Raw genomic sequence first — 15,249 nt, forward strand, 5'->3', positions numbered from 1 at the left:
AAGAAAAAGAAAAAGCAAGCAGAAAAAGCCAAAAGCTCTTAAAACCAAGAGGCAAGAGCAAAAAGCCAATAACCCTTAAAACCAAAAGGCAAGGGTAAAAAGGATCCCAAAGCTTTGAGCATCAGTGGATAGGAGGGCCTAAAGGAATAAAATCCTGGTCTAAGCGGCTAAACTAAGCTGTCCCTAACCATGTGATTGTGGCGTGAAGGTGTCAAGTGAAAACTTGAGACTGAGCGGTTAAAGTCAAGGTCCAAAGCAAAAAAAAAAAGAGTGTGTTTAAGAACCCTGGACACCTCTAATTGGGGACTTTAGCAAAGTTGAGTCACAATCTGAAAAGGTTCACCCAATTATGTGTCTGTGGCATTTATGTATCCGGTGGTAATACTGGAAAATAAGGTGCTTAGGGCCACGGCCAAGACTCATAAAATAGCTGTGTTCAAGAATCATCATACTGAACTAGGAGAATTAATAACACTATCTGAACTCTGAGTTCCTATAGATGCCAATCATTCTGAACCTCAATGGATAAAGTGAGATGCCAAAACTATTCAAGAGGCAAAAAGCTATAAGTCCCGCTCATTTGATTGGAGCTATGTTTCATTGATAGTTTGGAATTTATAGTATATTCTCTTCTTTTTATCCTATTTGATTTTCAGTTGCTTGGGGACAAGCAACAATTTAAGTTTGGTGTTGTGATGAGCGGATAATTTATACGCTTTTTGGCATTGTTTTTAGTATGTTTTTAGTAGGATCTAGTTACTTTTAGGGATGTTGTCATTAGTTTTTATGTTAAATTCATATTTCTAGACTTTACTATGAGTTTGTGTGTTTTTCTGTGATTTCAGGTATTTTCTGACTGAAATTGAGGGACTTGAGCAAAAATCAGATTCAGAGGTTGAAGAAGGACTGCTGATGCTGTTGGATTCTGACCTCCCTACACTCAAAGTGGATTTTCTGGAGCTACAGAACTCGAAATGGCGCGCTTCCAATTGCGTTGGAAAGCAGACATCCAGGGCTTTCCATCAATATATAATAGTCCATACTTTGGCCAAGAATAGATACTTCAACCTGAATGTGATGAATGTGACAATCATCATCATTCCCTATGAACGCGTGCCTGACAACCACTTCCGTTCTATTTTCGATTGAATGAGTGTCTCTTAGATCTCTTAACCAGAATCTTCGTGGTATAAGCTAGATTGATGGCGGCATTCAAGAGAATCAAGAAAGTCTAAACCTTGTCTGTGGTATTCCGAGTAGGATTCAATGATTGAATGACTGTGACGAGCTTCAAACTCGCGATTGCTGGGCGTAGTGACAGACGCAAAAGGATAGTAAATCCTATTCCAGTATGATCGAGAACCGACAGATGAATAGCCATGCCGTGACAGGGTGCGTTGACCATATTCACTGAGAGGATATGATGTAACCATTGACAAGGGTGATGCCTCCAGACGATTAGCCGTGCCGTGACAGGGCATTTGGATCATTTTCCCGAGAGAAGACCGAAAGTAGCCATTGACAATGGTAATGCATTACATAAAGCCAACCATGGAAAGGAGTAAGACTGATTGGATGAAGATAACAGGAAAGCAGAGGTTCAGAGGAACGAAAGCATCTCTATTCGCTTATCTGAAATTCTCACCAATGATTTACATAAGTATTTCTATCCCTATTTTATTAATTATTTTCGAAAACCCCATTACTATGTTATATCCACCTGACTGAGATTTACAAGGTGACGATAGCTTGCTTCATACCAACAATCTCCGTGGGATTCGACCCTTACTCACGTAAGGTATTACTTGGACGACCCAGTGCACTTGATGGTTAGTTGTGCGAAGTTGTGAACCATGGTATTGGCATCATGTTTTTGGCGCCATTACCAGGGAAAGAAAGAGCGATGAATTTTACATAATCAAAGTGTAATCACAATTTCTGCGCACCACCCAACAACCCACACGAGAGAGAAAAGTGGGTCCCAACACAACAATACGATTTCAAAACTACGGATATAGAAGACAATCCAAATTGTATCTACCGCTTGGACGAAGTTGCCCACATATTACTGGTAGCATCAATAGAAAGGTTAGTAAATGAAATTTTTTTTCTTTAATATAGATTTAAAATGTTAGCAATATTAAGTCACTTAGAGTATTTGATTATAATCGTTTGTTAGAAATTTTTAAATTTAGGCATAAATGTCAGTTAGAGTAGTGACTTAGAATTTTGTTAGAATTTTGAGACTACAAATGTTAGTTAGAGTAGTAATTAAAAATTTTGTTAGGATTTTAAATTATAAATGTTAGAATGACTAGTGACTAGAAGTTTTCATAGAAGTTATTTTAAGTTAAAAATGTCAGCAATATTTGTTTTATATTTTATATTTTTTTTAGAATTGTTCATGTTAGGTGAATTTAGATTTAGCGGGGATTTGATTTTTTTTTTAATACGCTTAATGTATTCTAAGATTATAATGTTGGCTATTAGTATTTATTTCAATAGAAAATGCAAAATTTAAAATTCATTTAATATTTTGTGATGTTAATTATTATGGTTCTTAGAACATATTTTTTATCATTGTGCAGCCCACCCGATGTATTACAAGCATGAGGAGATAGCATGATATGCCCCTGGACAATATGATCATACCATACTTACAAATGGTCGAGTTATATCATCTTGCGAGGCTCAACGGCCACTACTTTAGGTTGGATGAGCCACTAGTCAGTGCATTCGTGGAGAGATGACGTCCGGAGATGCATACTTTTCATATGTCGGGGAGTGCATAATTACGCTACAGGATGTAGCATACCAATTAAGCCTCCCGATCGACGGTGAGTATGTTAGTGGATGTTTGACGGACTTTGAGAGGTACATTAAAGGGGCCCGATCTACATGGACTGGGTTTGAGGAGCTAATTGGTGTTGTACCTCCTGCGGACTATATGGACAATTTCACTGTGAGGTGCACTTAAATGCAGGATACATTTAGTGAACTTCCTTAAGACGCAGACGAGGATAAAGTGAGGAGGTATGCGAGCGCTTACATCATAATGTTATTATTGACTCAACTCTTTGGGGACAAGTCTGGTGCACGTCTTCACATCCGGTGGCTACCGTACATTGCTAGGCTAGAGGACATGGGCAGATACAGCTGGAGGTTGATGAAAAGATTTTTGTGTGGTTTAAAATTCACAATAAATTCTCGTTGTAAGTATAGTTTCTAAACTAACACTAATCCTTTCATGCAAATTTTTTTTGTCACAAGTACAAACCCCTAAATTTATAAACCGAAGTATTTAACCTCAGGTCGTTCTCCCTAGGAATTGTAATAAAGTGCCTCGTTATTGGTTATGGAGCTATGTTTGGGGTTTTTGAGATATTAGACATGAAAGGTAAATGGCAATGAAAATAAACTAACAACTAGAAAGCCCTTGGCAAGGTTGTGAGAATAAGAAGTCCTATCCTAGTTATCCTCCTCAATTGTGACCACAATTGTCCATTGCTACCACTTAGTTAACCTTTAATCATGGAGGAAAGTCAAATGGATGAATCAACTTGGTTCCACAAGTCCTAGTCAACTCCGAAGGGAAAGACTAGCTTTAGTGGTATCCAAATCAATTAGCAACTTCTAATTATCAATCTACAAAGGAATTAGATAACTTAAGCGTCACTAATTACTCTACCAAAGCTAAGAGGAGAAAAATCTACACTAAAATCCAACCAAGCATTTCATCAAATACTTGGAAGGCACAAAGAAAAGCATAGTAAATTGACAACAAGAATAGATTCTAACAAAAATTATGGAAAATAATTAACAACAATAAGCAAAAGAAACACAATTATTATGAATTACCTCAACTTGAATTAAAAGAAAAGAGAAGGAACAAAGTAGATCTACAATAAAATATAGAAGTAACATAAAGGAAATTACAACAAAAGAATAGAGGAATCATGAATGTAACAACATAGAATTGAGAGGTACAAGAAGAAGAAAGCATGAATTGAAACCTAGATCTAGATCATTGAACTAAACCTAATCCTAATTCTAATCCTAGAGAGAAGTGAGAGCTTCTCTCTCTAAAACTAACCTAAACTAAAATAATGTGTGAAATTATGTAAATTATGTTGATTCCCCTTCAATCCTTGGCTTAAATAGCATCAGAAATGAGTTGGATTGGACCCACAAGGCTTTAGAATTCGCTGGCCACGTATTACTTTAAGTGGATCATATGGCAGCAACAATGCGTGTGCGTACAGTGCACGTACGCATCTCCATACGTGTAGAAACTATGGCAAATCTTATATCGTTTCGAAGCCCCGGATGTTAGCTTACCAACGTAACTAGAACCGCATCATTTAACTCTCTGTAGCTCAAGTTATGGTCGTTTAAGTGCGAAGAGGTCGGCTTGACAGCTTTTGCGATTCCTTCATTTCTTCATGAGTTCTCCATTTTTTACATGCTTTTCCTTCATTCCCTTGATCCAATCTTTGCCTTCTAAATCTGAAATCACTTAACAAGCATATCAAGGCATCTAATGGAATCAAAGGTAAATCAAGATTAAACAATTAAGGACCTAAAAAGCATGTTTTCACTCTTAAGTACAATTAAAGGAGAATTTACAAAACCATGCTATTTCATTGACAAAAACCCTCTAAATTCAACACAAGATAAACCCTAAATATGGGGTTTATCAACCTCCCCACACTTAAATCAAGCATGTCCTCATGCTTAAACCAAGAGAAAGCAAAGGATATCAACATTTATTCAATGTGAATATCCTAAATGCACCTATCTATATGAATGCAACTAAATGCAAAATGATTCTACCTACTTGGTTAAAAATAAATCAATCCTCCAAGTACATGTATAAACGGGTGGGGTTAAAGTCATATGACGACTCATGAATCCTACCAATTCAAGTACAAAAATGAAGTTCAAGTAGACTTGCAAGAAGAATGCTTATGAAAGCCGGGAATCATGGAATTGAGCATCGAACCCTCACCGGAAGTGTTTGCACTCTAGTCGCTCAAGTGTGTAGGGTCGATTCTCTCAATTCTCCCCTAATCATGCTTTCTAAGATTTGTTTTTCTTTTAACAATCAACATATATTTCATGCATGCATACACATATCATGAGGTCTTTTCATTGGTTGTAATGGGGCTAGGGTCAAGGTAGGATGCTTATTTGGTCAAGTGAGCTTGAAATTTGAATCTTTGATAAGCTTAAACTTTCCACCTAACCTATGACATCCTATACAATTAAGTTCTAACCTAGCTACCTATTTTTCACTTTTTAACATACTCGTGTATTCCTTTTCATTTCACAACACTTATGCATTGACCCTTATTGAGCTTTGCTTTGGGACATTTTGTCCCCTTTTATTTCTTTCTTTTTCTTTGTTTCTTTCTTTTTCTATTTTTATTTTTTTTCTATATTGTTTTTTTTTTCTTTTCCTTTTCCTTTTTCTCATTTTTTTATATACAAGATCATCAATGCATAAGGTTTTACATTCATTACACATGAGCATGTACCCAATTCCCAATATTTATAACAAAAATACAAAATTACCCTTTTATTCACCCAATGTTCCAAGATTTCCCACACTTAAATGACACACACACACACACTAGCCTAAGCAAATCAAAGATCCAAATTAAGGACTTTCATTGTTTTCTGCTTTAAGGCTTGTAATGTGCTAAAATTATAAACAAAGTGGGTTAAGCATAGGCTCAAATTGGCTAACAATGAAAGATAAAAGGTTAGGCCATTTGGGTAAGTGAGCTAAATGAAGTGATGGCCTCAATCATATAAATACATGAATACAAAAAATAATGGACATAGAGAATCAAATTTCTCAAAGATTACAATCATAGAAAGAGAATAATGCACACAAGAAGGGAAAATAAGTGGTTATAAGATGTAACCATACCATTTGGCTCAAATCTCACAAGCTTGTGTTCTTAGCTCAAAAATTATGTTCCAAAATAAATTCTTTCAAGCAAGTTCAACAAAAATTTTTCAAATTGGTAGGTTGCCCTAAAACAATTTTTTTGGAAAAGAAATCATCACACTAACCAAGTAGTCCTAATAGGAAAGAAGTAGTAAAAATATGCACAAATTCTAACTAACATGCAACCTATCATGCAATGCAACAACTATCTAACGAAAAAAACTAAGAATTGGTGTTGAACAAGAAAATTATTACTCGCGGAGTTCGGTTGGACGACCTCCCCACACTTGAAGATTGCACCGTCCTCGGTGCATGCAAAGAAGAGCAATGTGGATGGGTTGCTACAATTGATGAGTTCTTCAAAAGATTATGCGGAAGACTTGTTTGTTGCCCCATTTAAAAGCTTTTCCTTTTTTTTTCTTCTTGCTGGCCAATCCTAAAAAGAGCGAAAAAGAAAGAAAATTAAGCCTATGACAAAGATATCAAAGCAAAAAGAACATAGGCGGGTGCTAATGCCAAATAAGGGTAAGGTCCTCACTACATGGTAGCTACAACATGTGAGTGAGAAAACAATGTAAGCTAAGGCATATTAATGCAACAAGTCACGAAGCACCAAAATAATGCAAGAAATTCTCAACAATTGAGTATAAGAAGTCAACACCATTATTAAAATGAGAAACTCGAAAAAAATAAAGAAAAAACAGGCTATAAAAACAAAATGAAAATATAAAGAATAGAAGTATACGAATGCGATAAACACAAGAAAATGGAAGAGGGGAAAAAAACATTTTTCTTTTTTTTTACCGGCGCGGACGCGTCATGCACGCTTACGCGCCGATGTGCGTTTCGGCCGAAGGGCGCGTACGCGCCAGGTGCGCGCACGCGTGGGTGAGGTTGGGCCAAACGCTTAATGCTGGCCCAGAGCTGGCACAACTCTCGAGTCATTGGCCTGGGAACCACTTTAGCGAATCGGCGCGCATGCGGCATGTCGCGGGCACGCGCATATGCAAAATAAAGACATCGACGCGTAAGCGCGCAGTGCGCGCACGCGTACACGCAGTTGTGCAATTGGCCTAGCTTTTGCGCGAGATTGGCCCAACTCTCTGGAAAAAGTATGGGCTTGAATATACGTATGGACGCGCACGCGCACAACGTGCGTATACGTCCTTGACTTTTTTTTTCAGAAAAGGCAAAAACAGCTTAAAACCCTTCTAAGACTACCTACAGCTCAAAATTAACTCAAAAAATTACCAAATAACAAAAATATTTTTGGCTTTTTGTAAATCTTCAAATACAAGCAAAAGAGTTTGCTCCACAAGTAACCCACACCCAATTTATTGAAACAAATATATGGAAAGAAAACTATCTATAATGGTAACTCAAATCACTTATTAATCAAAACTACAAGAGAATGGAAAGAGTTTACCATGGTGGGGTGTCTCCCACCTAGCACTTTTGTTTATTGTCCTTAAGTTGGACTTATGGGGAGCTCCATCAAGGTGGCTTGTGCTTGAAACCATCCTTGAACATCCACCAATGCTTGCATTTCCAATGAGCTCCATTCTTCACGTTCGATTCTCCCAAGCTTTGATGGAGTTCTTCATAGATTGTGAGCTCCTAAAGTTGATCCTCATGTATGTCGGGATCCCATATCTTGTTTCTACACCCATCTTTGAGTTGATTATCATTATTCCATTTGGGTGGCATAGTCTTGGAATTCTCATTTAAGCAACCAAACAACATCGTAGACCCAAGCAATCTATTTCCACACCAACCGTTGCAATTAAGCTTTGAACGTGTAACTATCATGAACCTAGAATGATATTTCCAACCACTAGCCATCTCTCTTTTGCTCTTAAAGCCACAAATATATCTAAGTTGACTATCTGTCTCAAGCAAACCATATTCAAGGAGAATAATAAAGCTTGAGTATAAGGAACTTACCCACTTGAATGAAAGAATAGATGGTGGTGGCTTGGGGAGAGGTATCTCCAATGTGCTAGTAAGCTTTACTCCCTTGTGTTCTTCCTTGGTTACCTCCACCTCTTCACAAACTTCTTCACTTTCAATCCTTTGTTCATCATTTTTATCCAACTTTTCTCCATCACTCAAATTATAAATGGGAGGTTGAGAGAAATCTACCTCCACATTGCTTTCTATCTTGTTGGGAGAAGGTTCTTTAAATTCAAAGGATTCACCATCAAGAAGTTTGGATGCATGGTCTTCATCACCAAGGGAACCCAATTTTTGCTCCATTTCTTCCAAGTCTTCATATGGAATATGCCTCGGAGGTTGTGCACATTCCTCCTCAACATCAAATTTACTCTTCTTGGAGAGGTTCTCTTCAACTCTAGGTTCCCAAGGAGGTTCCGTATCGCCTAAGTCTTCAACCACTTCCTCCTCTTCTTCAATGATCATAGGCTCCTCCAATTGTTCTAATACAAAATGGCATTCCTCATCATCCACCGAGGTTTCCAATCTTTCCTTCATGCTATGATCTTCAATTGACTCTTCACATGTGGTTATGGAAGCACCTTGAGTGTTCAAGCATTGGTAGGCTAAAGTATGTACTACCTTGGTCAAGTTAGTCACAAACTCTAGGGTGTTCCTTTGCATATCCGCTTGGCCTTGAAGTAGCAAGGTGAGAGAGTCATCTATTGGGGCTTGGGGTGGATAGAGAGGTTCATCAATTTGGAGAGAGGGTTCATAGTAGGAAGGTGGCTCTTCTTGGTAAGGGTATGGAGATGGTGTGCATGGAGGTGGTTCTTCATAGTAGTCATGATAAGGTTGTGGTGGTTCCAAAGGTTCTTGCTCATAATGGGCATGAGAATATGGTATGGGTGATTAGTCATATGATGAGTATGGATCATAGGAAGGTGTTTGGTAATGAGAGGCTTGTGAGAATGGTTGAGGTTCATGTTGAGGATAAGAGTCATAGACATATGATTGTGGTAGTTGATTGTCATAAAAAGATTCACCATAGCCATTGAATTGACATGCACTAGGATGGTGATTATACCTATACGTATTCGAAGGTTGTTGCCAATAGGAGTGATCAATTCCTTGAGGTTCCTCCCATCTTTGTTTCCATCCATAATGAGTGTCATTATTGAAGTTCACATTTCCTACAACACAATTAGAACCAAACTCATAGCCAAAGTGAGAATTCATAATAGCAAGAGAAAATGAAAACAAAAATCAAATAAGAAGCAAGAAAATTAAATCCTAAGACTAGCAAGAACTAACAAAAGCAAACATATTCACACTATTCACATATATACAATAACCAATAACACAACACCATTGTAATTCCCCAACAACGGCGCCATTTTGATGAAAAGACTTTTGTGTGGTTTAAATTCACAATAAATTCTCGTTGTAAGTATAGTTTCTAAACCAACACTAATCCTTTCATACAAAAATTTGTTTGTCACAAGTACAAACTCCTAAATTTATAAACCGAAGTATTTAATCTTGGGTCGTTCTCCCTAGGAATTGCAATAAAGTCTCTTGTTATTGGTTATGGAGCTATGTTTGGGGTTTTTGAGATATTAGACATGAAAGGTAAATGGAAATGAAAATAAACTAACAACTAGAAAGCCCTTGGTAAGGTTGTGAGAATTAGAAGTCCTATCCTAGTTATCCTCCTCAATTGTGACCACAATTGTCCATTGCTACCACTTAGTTAACCTCTAATCATGGAAGAAAGTCAAATGGATGAATCAACTTGGTTCCACAAGTCCTAGTCAACTTCCAAGGGAAAGACTAGCTTTAGTGGTATCCAAATCATTTAGCAACTTCTAATTATCAATCTACAAAGGAATTAGATAACTCAAGCGTCACTAATTACTCTACCAAAGCCAAGAGGAGAAAAATCTACACTAAAATCCAACCAAGAATTTCATCAAACACTTGGAAGGCACAAAGAAAAGCATAGTAAATTGACAACAAGAATAGATTCTAACAACAATTATGGCAAAGAATTAACAACAATAAGCAAAAGAAACACAATTATTATGAATTACCTCAACTTGAATTAAAAGAAAAGAGAAGGAACAAGAGTAGATCTACAACAAAATATAGAAGTAACATAAAAGAAATTACAACAAAAGAATAGAGGAATCATGAATGTAACAACATAGAATTGAGAGGTAGAAGAAGAAGAAAGCATGAATTGAAACCTAGATCTAGATCATTGAACTAAACCTAAAATTCTAATCCTAGAGAGAAGTGAGAGCTTCTCTCTCTAAAACTAACCTGAACTAAACTAATGTGTGAAAGTATGTAAAATATGTTGATTCTTCTTTAATCCTTGACTTAAATAGCATCAGAAATGAGTTGGATTGGGACCACAAGGCTTTAGAATTCGCTGGCCACGTATTGCTTTAAGTGGATCATATGGCAGCAACGACGCGTGCGTGTACAGTGCGCGTACGCATCGCCATACGTGTAGAAACTATGGCAAATCTTATATCGTTTCGAAGCTCTGAATGTTAGCTTTCCAATGCAACTAGAACCGCATATTTGGACCTCTGTAGCTCAAGTTATGGTTGTTTAAGTGTGAAGAGGTCGGCTTGACAGCTTTTGCGATTCCTTCATTTTTTTCATGAGTTCTCCATTTTTTACATGCTTTTCCTTCATTCCCTTGATCCAATCTTTGCCTCCTAAATCTGAAATCACTTAACAAGCATATCAAGGCATCTAATGGAATCAAAGGTAAATCAAGATTAAATAATTAAGGACCTAAAAAGCATGTTTTCACTCTTAAGCACAATTAAAGGAGAATGTACCAAACCATGCTATTTCATTGGATAAATGGGAGAAAGGTTGACAAAAACCCTCTAAATTCAACACAAGATAAACCTTAAATATGAGGTTTATCAACCTCCCCACACTTAAATCAAGCATGTCCTCATGCTTAAACCAAAAGAAAGCAAATGATATCAACATTTATTCAATGTGAATATCCTAAATGCACCTATCTATATGAATGCAACTAAATGCAAAATGATTCTACCTACTTGGTTAAAAATAAATCAATCCTCCAAGTGCATGTATAAACGGGTGGGGTTAAGGTCATATGACGACTCATGAATCCTACCAATTCAAGTACAAAAATGAAGTTCAAGTAGACTTGCAAGAAGAACGCTTATGAAAGCCGGGAATCATGGAATTGAGCATCGAACCCTCACCTGAAGTGTTTGCACTCTAGTCGCTCAAGTGTGTAGGGTCGATTCTCTCAATTCTCCCCTAATCATGCTTTCTAAGATTTGTTTTTCTTCTAACAATCAACATATACTTCATGCATGCATACACATATCATGAGGTCTTTTCATTGGTTGTAATGGGGTTAGGGTCAAGGTAGGATGCTTATTTGGTCAAGTGAGCTTGAAATTTGAATCTTTGATAAGCTTAAACTTCCCACCTAACCTATGACATCCTATACAATTAAGTTCTAACCTAGCTACCTATTTTTCACTTTTTAACATACTCATGTATTCCTTTTCATTTCACAACACTTATCCATTGACCCTTATCGAGCTTTGCTTTGGGGCATTTTGTCCCCTTTTATTTCTTTCTTTTTCTTTGTTTCTTTCTTTTTCTATTTTTATTTTATTTTCTATATTGTTTTTTTCTTTTCCTTTTCCTTTTTCTCATTTTTTTATATACAAGATCATCAATGCATAAGGTTTTACATTCATTACACATGAGCATGTACCCAATTCCCAATATTTACAACAAAAATACAAAATTACCCTTTTATTCACCCAATGTTCCAAGATTTTTCACACTTAAATGACACACACACACACACACACACACACTAGCCTAAGCTAATCAAAGATCCAAATTAAGGGCTTTCATTATTTTCTGCTTTAAGGCTTGTAATGTGCTAAAATTATGAACAAAGTGGGTTAAGCATAGGCTCAAATTGGCTAAAAATGGAAGATAAAAGGTAAGGCCATTTGGGTAACTGAGCTAAATGAAGTGATGGCCTCAATCATATAAATGCATGAATACAAAAAATAATGGACATAGAGAATCAAACTTCTCAAAGATTACAATCATAGAAAGAGAATAATGCACACAAGAAGGGAAAATAGGTGGTTATAAGATGTAACCATACCATTTGGCTCAAATCTCACAAGCTTGTGTTCTTAGCTCAAAAACTTTGTTCCAAAATAAATTCTTTCAAGCAAGTTCAACAAAAAATTTTTAAATTGGTAGGTCGCCCTAAAATAATTTTCTTGAAAAAGAAATCATCACACTAACCAAGTAGTCCTAATAGGAAAGAAGTAGTAAAAATATGCACAAATTCTAACTAACATGCAACCTATCATGCAATGCAACAACTATCTAACGAAGAAAACTAAGAATTGGTGTTGAACAAGAAAATTATTACCCGCGGAGATCGGTCGGACGACCTCCCCACACTTGAAGATTGCACCGTCCTCGGTGCATGCAAAGAAGAGCAATGTGGATGGGTTGCTACAATTGATGAGTTCTTCAAAAGATTATGCGGATGACTTGTTTGTTGCCCCATTTAAAAGCTTTTCCTTTTTTTTTCTTCTTGGTGGCCAATCCTAAAAAGAGAGAAAAAGAAAGAAAATTAAGCCTATGACAAAGATATCAAAGCAAAAAGAACATAGGCGGGGGCTAATGCCAACTAAGGGTAAGGTCCTCACTACATGGTAGCTACAACATGTGAGTGAGAAAACAATGTAAGCTAAGGCATATTAATGCAACAAGTCACGAAGTACCAAAATAATGCAAGAAATTCTAAACAATTGAGTATAAGAAGTCAACACCATTATTAAAATGAGAAATTCGAAAAAAATAAAGAAAGAACAGGCTATAAAAACAAAATTAAAATGTAAAGAATAGAAGTATACGAATGCGATAAACACAAGAAAATGGAAGAGAGGAAAAAACCTTTTTTTTTCCCTTTTTTTTACCGGTGCGGACGCGTCATGCACGCTTAGGCGCCGATGTGTGTTTCGGCCGAAGGGCGCGTACGCGCCAGGTGCGCGCACGCGTGGGTGAGGTTGGGCCAAACGCTTAATGCTGGCCCAGAGCTGGCACAACTCTCGGGTCATTGGCCTGGGAACCACTTTAGCGAATCGGCGTGCACGCGGCATGTGCGCGGGCGCGCGCATATGCAAAATAAGGACATCGACGCGTAAGCGCGCAATGCGCGCACGCGTACACGCAGTTGTGCAATTGGCCCAGCTTTTGCGTGAGATTGGCCCAACTCTCTGGAAAAGTATGGGCTTGAATATGCGTATGGACGCGCACGCGCACAATGTGCGTACGCGTCCTTGACTTTTTTTTTTCAGAAAAGGCAAAAACAGCTTAAAACCCTTCTAACACTACCTACAGCTCAAAATTAACTCAAAAAAAATACCAAATAACAAAAATCTTTTTGGCTTTTTGAAAATCTTCAAATACAAGCAAAAGAGTTTGCTCCACAAGTAACCCACACCCAATTTATTGAAACAAATATATGGAAAGAAAACTATCTATAATGGTAACTCAAATCACTTATTAATCAAAACTACAAGAGAATGGAAAGAGTTTACCATGGTGGGGTGTCTCCCACCTAGCACTTTTATTTATTGTCCTTAAGTTGGACTTATGGGGAGCTCCATCAAGGTGGCTTGTGCTTGAAACCATCCTTGAACATCCACCAACGCTTGCATTTCCAATGAGCTCCATTCTTCACGTTCGATTCTCCAAAGCTTTGATGGAGTTCTTCATAGATTGTGGGCTCCCAAAGTTAATCCTCATGTATACCGGGATCCCATATCTTGTTTCTACACCCATCTTTGAGTTGATTATCATTATTCCATTTGGGTGGCATAGTCTTGGAATTCTCATTTAAGCAACCAAACAACATCGTAGACCCAAGAAATCTATTTCTACACCAACCATTACAATTAAGCTTTGAACGTGTAACCATCATGAACCTAGAATGATATTTCCAACCACTAGCCATCTCCCTTTTGCTCTTAAAGCCACAAATATATCTAAGTTGACCATCCGTCTCAAGCAAACCATATTCAAGGGGAATAATAAAGCTTGAGTATAAGGAATTTACCCACTTGAATGAAAGAATGGATGGTGGTGGCTTGGGGAGAGGTATCTCCAATGTGCTAGCAAGCGTTACTCCCTTGTATTCTTCCTTGGTTACCTCCACCTCTTCACAAACTTCTTCACTTTCAATCCTTTGTTCATCATTTTCATCCAACTTTTCTCCATCACTCAAATTATAAATGGGAGGTTGAGAGAAATCTACCTCCACATTGCTTTCTATCTTATTGGGAGAAGGTTCTTTAAATTCAAAGGATTCACCATCAAGAAGTTTGGATGCATGGTCTTCATCACCAAGGGAACCCAATTTTTGCTCCATTTCTTCCAAGTCTTCATATAGAATATGCCTCAGAGGTTGTGCACATTCCTCCTCAACATCAAATTTACTCTTCTTGGAGAGGTTCTCTTCAACTCTAGGTTCCCAAGGAGGTTTCGCATCGCCTAAGTCTTCAACCACTTTCTCCTCTTCTTCAATGATCATAGGCTCCTGCAATTGTTCTAATACAAAATGGCATTCCTCATCATCCACCGGGGTTTCCAATCTCTCCTTCATGCTATGATCTTCAATTGACTCTTCACATGTGGTTATGGAAGCACCTTGAGTGTTCAAGCATTGGTAGGCTAAAGTATGCACTACCTTGGTCAAGTTAGTCACAAACTCTAGGGTGTTCCTTTGCATATCCGCTTGGCCTTGAAGTAGCAAGGTGAGAGAGTCATCTATTAGGGCTTGGGATGGATAGAGAGGTTCATCAATTTGGAGAGAGGGTTCATAGTAGGAAGGTGGCCCTTCTTCGTAAGGGTATGGAGATGGTGTGCATGGAGGTGGTTCTTCATAGTAGTCATGATAAGGTTGTGGTGGTTCCAAAGGTTCTTGCTCATAATGGTCATGAGAATATGGTATGGGTGATTGGTCATATGATGAGTATGGATCATAGGAAGGTGTTTGGTAATGAGAGGCTTGTGAGAATGGTTGAGGTTCATGTTGAGGATAAGAGTCATAGACATATGATGGTGGTAGTTGATTGTCATAAAAAGATTTACCATGGCCATTGAATTGACATGCACTAGGATGGTGATTATACCTATACGTATCCGGAGGTTGTTGCCAATAGGAGTGATCAATTTCTTGAGGTTCCTCCCATCTTTGGTTCCATCCATAATGAGTGTCATTATTGAAGTTCACATTTCCTACAACCCAATTA

This window comes from Arachis ipaensis, chromosome B01, assembly GCF_000816755.2.
Source record: "Arachis ipaensis cultivar K30076 chromosome B01, Araip1.1, whole genome shotgun sequence".
Classification (NCBI taxonomy): Eukaryota; Viridiplantae; Streptophyta; class Magnoliopsida; order Fabales; family Fabaceae; genus Arachis; species Arachis ipaensis.